This window comes from Bactrocera neohumeralis, chromosome 4 (genome assembly GCF_024586455.1).
Source record: "Bactrocera neohumeralis isolate Rockhampton chromosome 4, APGP_CSIRO_Bneo_wtdbg2-racon-allhic-juicebox.fasta_v2, whole genome shotgun sequence".
Taxonomy (NCBI): Eukaryota; Metazoa; Arthropoda; class Insecta; order Diptera; family Tephritidae; genus Bactrocera; species Bactrocera neohumeralis.
The window spans coordinates 54,426,136-54,441,144 of record NC_065921.1 but is presented as its reverse complement, the minus strand read 5'-3'; the positions used below and the strand labels follow the sequence as shown (position 1 = coordinate 54,441,144).

Sequence of the window (15,009 nt, the reverse complement as noted above, 5' to 3'; positions counted from 1 at the left end):
CCTGCCTGTACGAGTATATACGCAAACTAGTCCCTAAGTTTTGAGGTATAGAAAGGATATTTTGCACACATTAATTTCTTTTCAAGAAGCTACTCATTTATCGGAACCGCCGACATTGGTCCACTAGAGCATATAGTACATAGCTGCCATACAAACTGAACAAACGGCATCACGTTCTTCTTTAGTTTATAAGATGTCTTCAAGAAAGTCGTGTCATTTTCGAAGCCACGTCGACAAGGCTAAGTAGATTCATACTATATGAGACTAAAAGTAACTGCGACCAAATCTCGATACTTTTGAGAACCGCATGGTAAGCCGTTTAGAAGGACAGATCTTTTTTCTGACTAATCCATATTCAAAGCTGGGCTTTCTTCTGGTATTCAGTGTGTTAAAGAAGCCACGAATTCCAAGTACAAAGAAATTATATTCTTCGAAAAGTGGAGGATGAACTCTTTCACGATTATTCGATCTCAACACTTTCCTTGATACAACAGCAATGCACAGACAGAGCTTTTTTATTTACCCACATTGAAAAGAATAGACCCAATGTCGGCGGTTGTTCGAAAAGACTAATTTTTTTTTGCAATATTTTTTTTCTTTATTGAATCTGCTTTTTGTTTTAAAAGCCTAACAATAAGTTATAAATTCTTACATCCATTTAAAAACTAGACAAGCTCAAGCAAGTGATTGAGCTGTTTTGGTGATACGTTGCGCATTAGTACGCAGGCATATCTTTTCTCTTAAGGCGTGTATGATCGCAGGCATATACCAAAGCATTAGCCAAAGGGTTTGGGTGATCTCGGAGTTTAGATATATCTTTAATTCAAAAATTAATTCGAAAAGATGCTTATGAAAACTCAACTTAATCCATGTCTTAAGTAAGAAATACAGAGTTTGTCCGTAAAGTAAAAGGGGAGTCTGGTTTCGGTAAAGGGCGTTCCAGGCTAACGAAAGAGCGGCTAGTCAGTTGTGTTTCTGTGAGTGGTGCAATCCGAAAATGCAGCGTTCGTCAGAGCAGAGGTACGCGATGAAATTTTGTGTGAAACTCGGTAAATCTGCGACAGAGACGTTTGATATGATCAAGCAGTCATACCCAGATGTCGTCGACTGACGCTGTGACACGTACACCACGAGATAACATAATATTTTCCGTTTCTTAAAAATCAATTGTTAGAATAACATGAAATATGTATTTATTTTTAATTTAATAATCACACACACAAACAAACAAACATTGTTAATGAATATACTATTGAAAAATCCCGACAAACGCGTCTTTTTTATTTAATGTACGGCACGATACGATACGTTAAGAGTGAGTATCTCATTAACAGTTCAGAAGCTGGGAAAGTGTGTGAAATGATGCCACAAATGAACGTAATCACATGAACGCATTAAAAAAAGAAAAAAAGAAGCTGTGAAAAAAAAGACAAAATTTCAAATCTAAAAGTGCAGGAGCGCTAGCGCTCCAACAATCGCAATTTCGGCAATCGGCAGGTTTATTTGAATATCAAATTTAAAAAATGAGTGCGAAAGAATCAGTCGCGTTTCAAGGCAAAATCGACATGAGTAAGAGTGAGAAAATAGGAGTACTACAACATGCGTATACGACAAAGCGAAATTACTAAAGTGCAGAAGCAACACCAACTACAACAATCGACGCATCAACGTGAAGCAAAACTACCGGGTGTCTCGTCAACGAAGTGGAAAAGGACCACGAAGAGAAGAAGCAACGTTAAACGATAACAAACGAACGACATGAAAATCTACGAGTACGTATACTAACGCAGCAACGAGAAACATAAAAAACGAATGTCAATAATCAAAACGCAAACGAAAATGTTTGTCAAGTCTCGACGCCGTCAATTCTGACAAATGCATATGTCGGTGGTTTTCGGTCGATTAGAGAAATATCGGACATGATACCGGAGTTTGATCCAACCAATACGCAGTCGCTCACAGTTCAGCAGTTTATTGATCGTGTTAGTAGCGTTATGAGAGCTTACCAACTAGAAGAAAAATGGGTTTTAGTAGCGGTTTATGGGCAATTGAAAGGAGTTGCTCGTATGTGGTTAGACACTTTACCCACTGTGCACACCAGCTGGGATGATTTCGCTGCGGAATTGAGAAATGAATTTTGCATGTATATCCGACTACTCTTTTAGAGTGAATGCCCTAGGCAAGCGATTTCAACTAAGTGAACCTGCAATAATCCAATATACGCGACAGGGTTTGAATCATTCCGAGTTACAAAGTGCCATTGCAGCACAGAGGTTTGAAAGTACGAAGCAAATTCGCGAAATAATTGAAGAGTAGTTAAGAAATCGTGTTAAAATTACCACGTTTAAACAAAATTTTGGAACTAATGCGAAGGACGTACCGCGACAGCAAGCATCGAATAGGGAAAGCAAAAAAATCGTATGTTACAATTGTGGTGAGATAGGCCACATATCAAGTAAATGTATGAAGGAGCAGAAGCGTTCAAGATGTGCTGATTGTGGTAAAGTGCATAAACGAAACGAACCGATCAATTGTGGTTTTAAGCAAGTAGGACATAACGTTCGAAAAGCTGATCTGACACGAGATGAATGTTTTGTTAAGAAAGTTAACGTAAACGGCAGAATTTTTGAAGCGTTAATCGATACTGGTAGTGAGTGCAGTTTAGTTCGAAAGTCAACGGTCGATATGTTGAGAATTGAACCTGAAGAGTGTTGTGCACATTTAAACAGAATAAGTGGTGGAAGATACATGATGCGGGAGAGGTGTATGCTCGACATAGTAATTGGTGAAGCAAAGGTCAACGTGCTAGTCTATATTGTTGCAGACAATATGTTGGAAACTTATTGAAGTTATACTTCTTATACGAGTTCGGAAAAGGTTGCGTTAAATTCATAAATGCGCAACCTCTACCAACAACACAATGCTGCCATGCTTATGCTATTGTTGTTTTTGTAGAACAATGTATCAATTTTTGGTTGGTGACATATTCAATTAAAAATAAATTCTGTTGGGATTCGAACCTACGTGCTCGTCGTAACTTTTCAAGCGCTTACCACCAACACCACCATTGACACTTGTATTGCGTTGTCGTAATTATGGTTTGGTTATGCATGGTTACGCTTTCCTTGCTGCTGCGCATATGTATGTTTGTATGCTTGTGTATTATTGAAGTTTTGCCGGAATTACATGTGCAGATATTCTGCATGCAGATCTGCACTATTTTTTCCAGCCAAAACACATGTGCAGTAAATTTTGACAATCAGCTTATTGCAATAAATAATTGAAATTGAAATCTAAAAATTTTAAAATGGAAGTGGAAAGAAAAAAAAAGATTGCAACAATTGCTTTTACTTCTAGTAGCCAAAAAGAAATTAATTAATATTACGGGTGTGGACGATTCCTATATATGCGGAAAATGAGAGAGAGCTTCATGGTTTTTTCAATAATTTATTCACCTATATAAAAAACAATGATTCCTCTCAGTTCCAAAAGGCTACTCGGATGCAAGTGGATCAATTTAAGCTTCTTCTAAGCTTAATTAAAAGGCATATAGCAAAACAGTTTCATATACGTCGTCCAATACCAGCAGAATGTCGCCTGGCAATAACATTAGTGTAAGTACATTTTGTTTGTAAATTACATAATAAATAAATACATACATATGTTCATCAACTCTTACAATAGATATTTGGCCCATGGAGTTTGCCGCCAGATGTTGGCTTGGGCTTTTCGAGTAGGAGTATCAACAATTGGCAAAATTTTATTGGAGACATCCGCAGCCATTTGAGATGAACTTTCAGGAATATACTTGGCGCAACCAAATGAACATGAGTGGAGGGAAATAGCCGATTCATTTTACATCAAGACAGGAATGACTCATGTTGTAGGAGCTGTTGACGGCAAACATGTCCAAATCAAGTGTCCGCGAAAATCCGGATCACTGTATTTTAATTACAAGCAATATTTTAGTATTGTGTTGTTAGCCGTTTGTGATAGCAAATATACATTCACCGCAGTAGACATTGGAGCTTACGGAAGCCAAGCCAAAGTGATGGCGGAGTGTTAAAAATCAGTGGTTTTGGAAATAGAATATTAAACGGAACAATGAACCTACCAGAAGCAGAAAATCTTCCACGTAGTGCGATAAAATTCCCATTTTATTATGTGGGAGATGCTGCTTTTCCGCGGACAAAATACTTGATGAGGCTATATCCGGGAAAGTGTTTGGAAGCAAACAAAGACCACTTCAATAAATGTTTATCCAGAGCGCGGGTTACAATTGAAAATACATTTGGCATTTTAGTGGCTAGATGGCGAGTTCTCAATAATTCTTGGATATGTTTCCGAAAATGCCAATACCATAGTTAGAGCTACATTAATTTTACATAATTTTGTAAAGTTCCATAACGCCGAATTCTATTGTCCCAACAACTTCGTTGACCACGTAAATGAAAGTGGCATTCTAATTGAAGGGCAGTGGAGACAATTTGTAGCGCCATTACATCAGAGTACGATATTATCAAGCGCTAACGCAAGACGAAGTGCTTTTGATACCCGAGATCTTCTTAAAAATTATCTCTTCTTTAATAAATAAGTAAATAATTCAATAAATGAATTATAAAATAAATATGTCGGTTCTACGTAACCTGTATGGATTTGTATTCCTCAAAATTGTTTGCGCTGAAATAATAAAAACAACAACTACAAAATAAATAAATAACTTTGTACTTTTTTATATATTTGAAATGAATGGGCTTTTATTTAAAATGATAAATATTATAAAAGATGTTTATGAAAAACTTATTTTCTACGATTCACAACAAATTGGCGGAATGTTTGAAAATTTTGGAGTTGTAACTCCAACATTTCCTATTTAAATTAGCTCCCTCCGCCTGCTTGGCAAGGCTTTAAAAAAAATAATTGAATTGCGGATCTCTTTGTGCCACCGACCAATATTTCCTCGGCTAACGACGTCACTCTTTGAAAGTCTCTATTCGAGCTTTCAAGTAATTCCTCAATTTTACGTTTCCGTCCAGTCTGTGTCTGTGTCTGCGTCTGCGTCTGCGGTGATTGAGAAAAGATATTTAAATTGACACTGCTACAGGCGGATTCACCAAAGTCGCTGAGGAAGGAGTCGTCACCTTCTGTCGCTACGGTGCCATAATTGCCTTGTGTGCTGAAAATGCATATATAATAAATAATACAAATAAAACAAGATTATACAAAACCTATTTCAAGTTGTCCATTTCAACGTCCTTTAAAAACTTTAGGCTTTCCACCCACTTCCACTTTTTGTGTGGCGAATACACGTCGCTTCCTGATGGTCTCTTTTTTAAGTCTTTGTAAAATTTATCTCGTAGGGTCCGCCAACGGACCTTTAGCTTCTCACCTAAAAACATTCAAAACATGAATAAATATAAATTTTCTGTTAGGTTATAAAATTAAAGATTTACCTGGAATATGCAATTTCTCCGATAGCTCCTGAAATTTGGCGTCCCTCAGGTAGCTATTTTTATAGTTCCTATGACTTTTGTCATATAGAAACCGGTTTTCACTAACAAATTCAATCAATTTTTCTTCCATTTTTTTATATCTTTTGTTTATTTTCACTGCACAGCTGAGCGCAATTTAAAATGTTGCCGGACTTTGCTCAAAAATTAATTATTTAAATGTTGTCAGCACTGCCTCTGCGCAGAGAAATTCAAATTTCACATGCCGTGCAGATCTGCACTGAGGTGCAGAATTTGAACTGTCAAATCAGTACAAATTTTTTTCTGGACGCAGAATTCTGCACATGTAATTCCGGCATTATACTTCTTTTTCTTTCGTTTGTCTTTCATGTCTGCGAATTCTCAACTATTTTGTGTGACTTTTGCTTGAAATACTCTGCGTTGGCCTTTGAAAAATTAAGACTATACTTCACAGCATCATTTCTGTAGTTAGTCTTCATTTACATTGTTTGGAAATCGACCCTGCAAATTCTTTGAATTTCTGAACGCGCGCATGCGTTTACATACATTCATATGAGCATGTGCAGATACACAAGATAGGATAGACGATGTATGCCTTTTAACATCGTATACTATACTAATAAATATTTTTCTTACTAATAGGAATTAAATTTATCACAGCAATATTATGTATAAGTATATTAGGTATATTGCTGAGATAAATTTAATTTCTATTAGTAAGAAAAATATTTATTAGTATAGTACCTAGTCGAACCTGCGTTCACATTGTGACTTTTCATGTGCTTACCACCAACACCACCATCGACACTTTCGTGGCGTTGTCTTAAGTATGGTCTGGTTACGCAAGTTAATGGTTGCTACCAGATGATTAACAACACGCTGTTTTGAATGGTGAAGTCGAACTCGAATTTCTTTATTAAAAACGTTTTTTTTATACAGAATTTCTCTTATGTACTATAAACGTACATATGCACGAATTCTTGCTTACTAGTACTTATTTCTATATAGATAGTACTAACGTAAGCAATAATTATAGCCAAACATCAAACCTCAGTTTGGTCGAAAAACGGCTTACATTGCGGCGGAACGGCTTCCGGTTGTTGTAAATTTTGGAAATTGAGCAATGATATTGTATATTTACAGAATATTGCTGAATTGAGTAATATCAGTATTTTTTGCTAGCTACGACAACCTTGTTGTTGTATATTTAGCTGTGATAACTCCCCCCTTCTTAAGCATCAGCGTCTCGCTGATTAAGGATTATTGGCTACTGAAAGCTGTGGGTAATCTATTATTGGTGGGATAAGGAATGAATTTCTGGTTTTTGGTTTGAGTATGATATATAAAACTAATAATAGTGTTACTGCAACAAGAATTGCTAAGAAGCTTGAGCTAATTGAAATAATGTTTTTTGATGTTATTCGTTCTAGTTCATTTACATTATATAAATGTAGTTTATGTAAATAGCTTAAGTCTAATTTAATTTCATTCTCCGTTAAGTTATTCTGAAGTATTGCGGGTAAGATTTGGTAGGAACTTGTTTGCCAGTTTGTGTAACGAACGTTATTCAACGTTATAGTTTCGCTAAAGAAGTTTATGAGAAAAGTACCATTTAGTTTAAAGGATGTATTATTATAAGTCATATTTCCAATCAAATTTGAAAGAAATATTGTTCCTTCACTAATTAATTCAATTATAGCTTGGTTTACATATTGGTAATCACAAAGCGCTTTTTCTCCGCTAAGGATCTGTGAAATGCAATGGGTTATGTTTAGTTTTTTAAGTTGGTGTCTCTTGCATATAGTAGTATCATCTACTACAATGCAATTTCCAAGTATGCCACATTTGTCGTTTTGGGATATGAAAAGATTGGTGAATTCCAAGTATACTCGTTTAAGGTGTTTTACAGTCGAACGTATGATAATATTATTGTAAATGGTATCTTCGGTTTTTGGAAGTGAAATTACATATAAAAGAAGTAAGCCTTTAATAATCATAGAAGGTTCTGCATATTTGAGTGCTTGCAGTTCATTTTTAAACGGTAATGTCTCAGTTTGAGCGAGAATATTTGCGATATCTTCTTTATTTAGAATTTGAGAATGAACGATTCCTTGTTTTGCTAATTGGGTTGCCATTATAATTTTTGCAATTTCGTCTTTTACGATACCTAACCTATTATATAATGTTTGTGCGAATAATTCCTTAATATTCTTACTTATTTCATACACAATCATGTTATAACTATCTAATATTTTATTATTTGTCTTGATAAGGTATTGGTTTGTGGTGTACTGTACGTTACTGTTTTCAGTCAGTTCATGTGTTGTGGAAAGTATTTGGTCCCAGTCAGTGGCATCGGGATTTCCCGCTAACCATTTCCAAGCAGATCCTATCCAATTGATTGATCTCTTTTGAATAGTTGAATTTTTTGTACGCAGTTGGCTTAATAAGCTATCTATCTCGGAAAGTTGATGTTTTAATTGTGGAAGTAAAATATTTGTTTTACTAATTTCGTGGTATATATGTAGTAAGTCTGACATCGTTGGTAATTTTTTCGTAGTCGTCTAAGTCGATGGTGTAGATAATTTTATACGTCCCTTTTGTAATCTTTCCTAGTCCTTGTTTGATCGTCACGAGCGGGCTGTCATATTCGTAGGTGTCCACTGTTGCAGTTGTCCAGTAAGGTAAGAGTCTAAAGAGTAAATGTCAGTTAGTTTTTTAAATGTGATTTATGAATCTTTCTGTTATCTTTAGTAGTTATTGTGACGGTATTGTCTTTAGCGACAGTTTCTTTTTTAAAAGTGGGTTTCGTTTTCTCTTTAATTTGTTTGTTCTTTTTATACTCTCGCAACAAAGTTGCTAAGGAGAGTATTATAGTTTTGTTCACCTAACGGTTGTTTGTAAGTCCTAAAACTAAAAGAGTCAGATATAGGGTTATATATACCAAAGTGATCAGGGTGATGAGTAGAGTTGAAATCCGGATGTCTGTCTCTCCGTCCGTCCGTCTGTCCGTCCGTCCGTGCAAGCTGTAAATTGAGTAAAAATTGAGATGAAACTTGGTACACGTATTTCTTGGCTCCATAAGAAGGTTAAGTTCGAAGATGGGCAAAATCGGCCCACTGCCACGCCCACAAAATGGCGGAAACCGAAAACCTATAAAGTGTCATAACTAAGCCATAAATAGAGATATTAAAGTGAAATTTGGCACAAAGAATCGCATTAGGGAGGGGCATATTTGGAAGTAATTTTTTGGAAAAGTGGGCGTGGTCCCGCCCCCTACTAAGTTTTTTGTACATACCTCAGAAACTACTATAGCTATATGAACCAAACTCTACAAAGTCGTTTCCTTCATACGTATCTCCATATACAGTTCAAAAATGGAAGAAATTGGATAATAACCACGCCCACCTCCCATACAAAGGTTATGTCGAAAATCACTAAAAGTGCGTTAACCGAATAACAAAAAACGTCAGAAACACTAAATTTTACGGAAGAAATGGCAGAAGGAAGTTGCACACAGGCTTTTTTTAAAAATTGAAAATGGGTGTGGCCTCGCCCACTTATGGACCAAAAACCATATCTCAGGAACTGCTAGACCGATTTCAATAAAATTCGGTATATAATATTTTCTTAACACCCTGATAACATGTACGAAATATGGGTGAAATCGGTTTACAACCACGCCTTCTTCCAATATAACGCTATTTTGAATTCCATCTGATGCCTTTTCTGTATAATACGAGTATAAACATTAGGAACCAATGATGACAGCGGAATAAAACTTTACAAAAATACGGTATTTGAAAAATATGTAAATGACGTATAATGAAATCTCGATTATCACTTTATCATGCGAGAGTATAAAATATTCGGTGACACCCGAACTTAGCCCTTCCTTACTTGTTTCTATTTATGAAACTGCAAGAGTTACTGGAAAACTACAATGATGTGTTCTCGAGCGGATTAAACGGCATTGGTAAGTCACACTTAATTGAAATGCAAATTGTTTTAAAAATCAAAAAAGATTGTTGCGCAAGCGCCTTATCGAGTGCCAGCTCCAAAGCGAATGATAACTACACAATTGAGTAAAGATCTCGAAGATAACGATATTATAAAAAAATCCTCATCAGAATTTGCAAGCCCGATTGTATTAGTTAAAAAAAAGATGGAAGCGATAGGCTTTGCATAGATTACCGTCGTTTAAATTTGTTAATTGAAAAAGAAAATTTTCCGGTTCCAAATATAGAGGAACAACTGCACCAAGCTAAGCAATATAAATTTTTTACGATTCTAGATCTAAATAGTGGATATTATCAAATCCCAATCGCACCTGAAAGTCGCAAATAGACGGCATTTTTAACCCCTGATGGCTTGTATGAATTCAAACGCATGCCATTTGGGTTGAAGAATGCTCCGATTGTTTTTCAACGCTTAATGACAAAGATTAAGAAACAAATCCACGAAGACGACCTTATGATTTACATGGATGACATCTTGATAGGTAGTCAAACGTTCGAACATATAGAAAAGTGCGATTTTATGAAAACGACGATTGCATTTCTTGGTCACGAGCTAACGCCAGAAGGTATTTCGCCTGGTAAAATCAAAACTCAAGCCGTATCCAAGTTTCAGACACCGGCTAATATAGCAGATATACGCAAATTTTTAGGGTTAAGCGGGTACTTTAGAAAATTTGTCCCCGGAGCCGCTACGCAAACTGCTACGAAAAAATCAAAAATTTGAATGGACGAAAGTGCAAGAATGCGCATTTGAGCAATTAAATTCTAAATTATGTAGTATCCCGACCAGTATTGGTAGCATATTGTGTTGATGCAGACCATGAGCTGCACACGAATGCAAGTGCGGTAGGTTTGGCCGGCGTATTATTGCAGCGCGAAAAGGATGATTTTAAGCCAATAGCATATTACAGTAGAGCAACTAGCGTTGACGAACAAAAGTTTCATAGTTATGAACTCGAAACTCTAGCCGTTGAAGAGTCTCTAGAACGATTTCGATATTATATTTATGGTAAAAAGATTAAGGTTAGAACAGACTGTAGCGCACTTAAAACGACTATGCAAAAGAAAGAGCTCATACCACGGATCGCCAGATGGTGGTTACGAGTACAAGATTACGACATTGAAATTGAACATCGACCGGGCAATCGCATGGAGCACGTCGATGCTCTAAGCCGAGTTCCATACGAAGAAGCACGAACAATCGAAGTAGTAGACTTACGTATTGATAAAGCAGTGGTAGATAAAGATGACTGGCTCTTTAGCATGCAGTTACAGGACGAGCGCGTATGTCAAATTGTAAACAATATGAAATCAAACAACAATGTTGAAGATAAAGAGTATGTACTACAGCATTGAAGACTTTTACGAAAAGTTGACGACAAACTTCTTTGGGTTGTACCACGAACACTACGTCATAGAGTTGTCCAAGATTGCCATATGCAAGCAGGACACATAGGTGTCGAAAAGACGTTAGAACGATTGAAAACCTATATGTGGTTTCCAAGAATGCGAAATTTTGTCAAACAATTAATTTTATCTTGTATGGATTGTGCTTACAATAAACGAAAAGGTGGTAAAGCCGAAATACAGTACCACTTCAGCGACATCAAACCATCCATTTCCGAAAAGCTCAAAAGGAAAAGAACATCTTTTGGTTATTGTCGACTCATTCACAAAATTTACAAAGCTTTATCCCGTTAAGAATACCTCAACTCGCTATGTCATCGAAGCAAGTAGTTATGTTGGAATGACATTACGTATTGTGACAGATAGAGGTTCTGCTTTCACGTCTCGCGAATTCGAAAAGTACTCTTTGGTCCATAAGTGGGCGAGGCCACGCTCATTTTCAATTTTTAAAAAAAGCCTGGGTGCAGCTTCTTCCTGCCATTTCTTCCGTAAAATTTAGTGTTTCTGACGTTATTTGTTAGTCGGTTAACGCACTTTTAGTGATTTTCAACATAACCTTTGTATGGGAGGTGGGCGTGGGTATTATCCGATTTCTTCCACTTTTGAACGGTATATGGAAATACCTAAAAGAAACCACTCTATAGAGTTTGGTTGACATATCTATAGTAGTTTCCGAGATATGTACAAAACACTTAGTAGGGGGCGGGGCCACTCCCACTTTTCCAAAAAAATTACGTCCAAATATGCACCTCCCTAATGCGATCCTTTGTGCCAAATTTCATTTTAATATCTTTATTTATGGCTTAGTTATGACACTTTATAGGTTTTCGGTTTTCGCCATTTTGTGGGCGTGGCAGTAGGCCGATTTTGCCCATCTTCGAACTTAACTTTCTTATGGAGCCAAGAAATACGTGTACTAAGTTTCATCTCTCAATTTTTACTCAAGTTACAGCTTGCACGGACGGACGGACGCACGGACAGACAGACATCCGGATTTCAACTCTACTCGTCACCCTGATCACTTTGGTATATATAACCCTATATCTGACTCTTTTAGTTTTAGGACTTACAAACAACCGTTATGTGAACAAAACTATAATACTCTCCTTAGCAACTTTGTTGCGAGAGTATAAAAATATTAATACTATAATAACTGTAAATAAGTAACAGTTTTTAATAGTTGGGAACAGTTTTTATTTAACAAAAAGGACAAGTACGCTAAAACAATTATATGTATGTTGCATGCAAATATTTTTTCTCACAGTAACAAAATTAATAAAATGAAAACAGTTTACCATTTAAGTAATTAAAATAGTTTCGATTTTTTTGAATTTTTGTCACGTTTTAGCAGAAAATATTAAAATCAGAACAATTATAAGTCAGGAAAAATTTTTTTTATAAATGCAGCAAAGTTACACCCAATGAAACTAAATTTTCCAACCACGCTTTAAATATCCGAAAACGTCAATATTTTTCTACAAAGTTATATGCAAATGTAATGTTAAAGGATGCTCGCTCACCCTCTGATAAAAGTATAAATGCAAATCAAAGTTAAAATGCCGTTACAAAGAAGGCCACTAAGCAGCAACGACAACACCAAAGAGACAAATTGTTGCCGACTGGAATGTACTGACGGAATTTCCGCCAACACCTACGAGACAGCGGCAGCAATAAACATACACACACCGTTCGCTCTAGAGAGTACCAATGTATAACAGCCACATCAGCCTTTTTGTATCGGGTGATTTTTTAAGAGCTTGATAACTTTAAAAAAAAAAAAACGCATAAAATTTGCAAAATCTCATCGGTTCTTTATTTGAAACGTTAGATTGGTTCATGACATTTACTTTTTGAAGATAATTTCATTTAAATGTTGACCGCGGCTGCGTCTTAGGTGGTCCATTCGGAAAGTCCAATTTTTGGGCAACTTTTTCGAGCATTTCGGCCGGAATAGCCCGAATTTCTTCGGAAATGTTGTCTTCCAAAGCTGGAATAGTTGCTGGCTTATTTCTGTAGACTTGAGACTTGACGTAGCCCCACAAAAAATAGTCTAAAGGCGTTAAATCGCATGATCTTGGTGGCCAACTTACGGGTCCATTTCTTGACATGGAATTGTTCTCCGAAGTTTGCCCTCAAAATGGCCATAGAATCGCGAGCTGTGTGGCATGTAGCGCCATCTTGTTGAAACCACATGTCAACCAAGATGCTAACAAACTTTTTGTTGCCAAAAATGGAAGAACTGAACTTCGGATAATGACTTTTTATACTCTCGCAACAAAGTTGCTAAGGAGAGTATTATAGTTTTGTTCACATAATGGTTGTTTGTAAGTCCTAAAACTAAACGAGTCAGATATAGGGTTATATATACCAAAGTGATCAGGGTGACGAGTAGAGTTGAAATCCGGATGTCTGTCTGTCCGTCCGTCCGTCCGTCCGTCCGTCCGTGCAAGCTGTAACTTAAGAAAAAATTGAGATATCATGATGAAACTTGGTACACGTATTTCTTGGCTCCATAAGACGGTTAAGTTCGAAGATGGGCAAAATCGGCCCACTGCCACGCCCACAAAATGGCGGAAACCGAAAACCTATAAAGTGTCATAACTAAGCCATAAATAAAGATATTAAAATGAAATTTGGCACAAAGGATTGCATTAGGGAGGGGCATATTTGCACGTAATTTTTTTGGAAAAGTGGGCCTGGCCCCGCCCCCTACTAAGTTTTTTGTACATATCTCGGAAACTACTATAGCTATGTCAACCAAACTCCACAGAGTCGTTTTCTTCAGGCATTTCCATATACAATTCAAAAATGAAAGAAATCGGATAATAACCACGCCCACCTCCCATACAAAGGTTATGTTGAAAATCACTAAAAGTGCGTTAACCGACTAACAAAAAACGTCAGAAACACTAAGTTTTACGGAAGAAATGGCAGAAGGAAGCTGCACACAGGCTTTTTTTAAAAATTGAAAATGGGCGTGGCCTCGCTCACTTATGGATCAAAAACCATATCTCGGCAACTACTAGACCGATTTCAATGAAATTCGGTATATAATATTTTCTTAACACCCTGATGACATGTACGAAATATGGGTGAAATCGGTTAACAACCACGCCTTCTTCCAATATAACGCTATTTTTTAATTCCATCTGATGCCTTCTCTGTATAATATATGCATTAGGAACCAATGATAATAGCGGAATAAAACTTTACATAAATACGGTATTTGAAAAATATGTAAATGACGTATAATGAAATCTCGATTATCACTTTATCATGCGAGAGTATAAAATGTTCGATGACACCCGAACTTAGCCCTTTCTTACTTGTTCTTATCGGGTTTGCTGCCAGGCAGTCAATTGGTGCGCATCGATGTTGACGCCTTCGCCGTCATCGCAATTTCCACAATTCCAGAGAGTTACTAAACAACAACAACAAACCTTAAGGTGTATCCCATCAGCGCATTACTTTATCAATATTCTCCTTCCGCTCCGCCAACCGGAGCACGTCAGTTTTATGGCAATCTTTGCTCAGCTGTTTCCTGCCGCTGCCCTTTAATATCGCTCCGTGGTGTTAGTAATGAGTCGTTAAACTCACTTCCAATAAATTGGGGCAAATGACGAACAAACACTTCCAGTTGTTTACTTTACAGCGAAACTACAGACCGATCAAATTCATTGATTTTCGAATTTACATACTCAATTGGTTGCTTGCACATAAACTTTGTACAATAACCAAATCCATTTTGTTTTTTATCCAACAACAAAAATTCATTGATCACTGCAATCGTGATTCGATACTTTAATTTTTCGATTTCGATTTCGTTGACTTAATAGATTTTACAAACATATACATATATGAGTTCCACTAACGTTGTGCTGAGTCCACAGTCGCAAATTTAAGAACTATATAAATATAAGTAATTTTAAAGAAAATTTGTTAGTTCTTAAGCATCAACCGAGCAGTAAGGTACTCAATAAATAAAAAAAATTTAATCTTTCGTTCGGCTTTAATTACGAAAGTGGCGCAGTCAGAAGTCCACGCAGTAATTAAAAGATTACGTCGGTATTAATCCAAAGATTAATAAGTCTAAAACTACGTCGGTATTAATC

The 15,009-nt window shown here is 36.5% G+C and overlaps 1 long non-coding RNA gene and 1 pseudogene across 1 annotated transcript; both read left to right on the top strand.

The window, feature by feature from the left end:
- Positions 1-3,564: 3,564 nt before the first annotated feature.
- LOC126754736 (uncharacterized) lies at positions 3,565-3,765 on the top strand. Its single transcript, XR_007666418.1, has 2 exons — positions 3,565-3,614; positions 3,685-3,765. It is a non-coding gene; the product is annotated as an uncharacterized LOC126754736 (long non-coding RNA).
- Positions 3,766-5,908: 2,143 nt separating this feature from the next.
- Positions 5,909-5,990, top strand: LOC126757687 (small nucleolar RNA U3; annotated as a pseudogene).
- Positions 5,991-15,009: the final 9,019 nt, after the last annotated feature.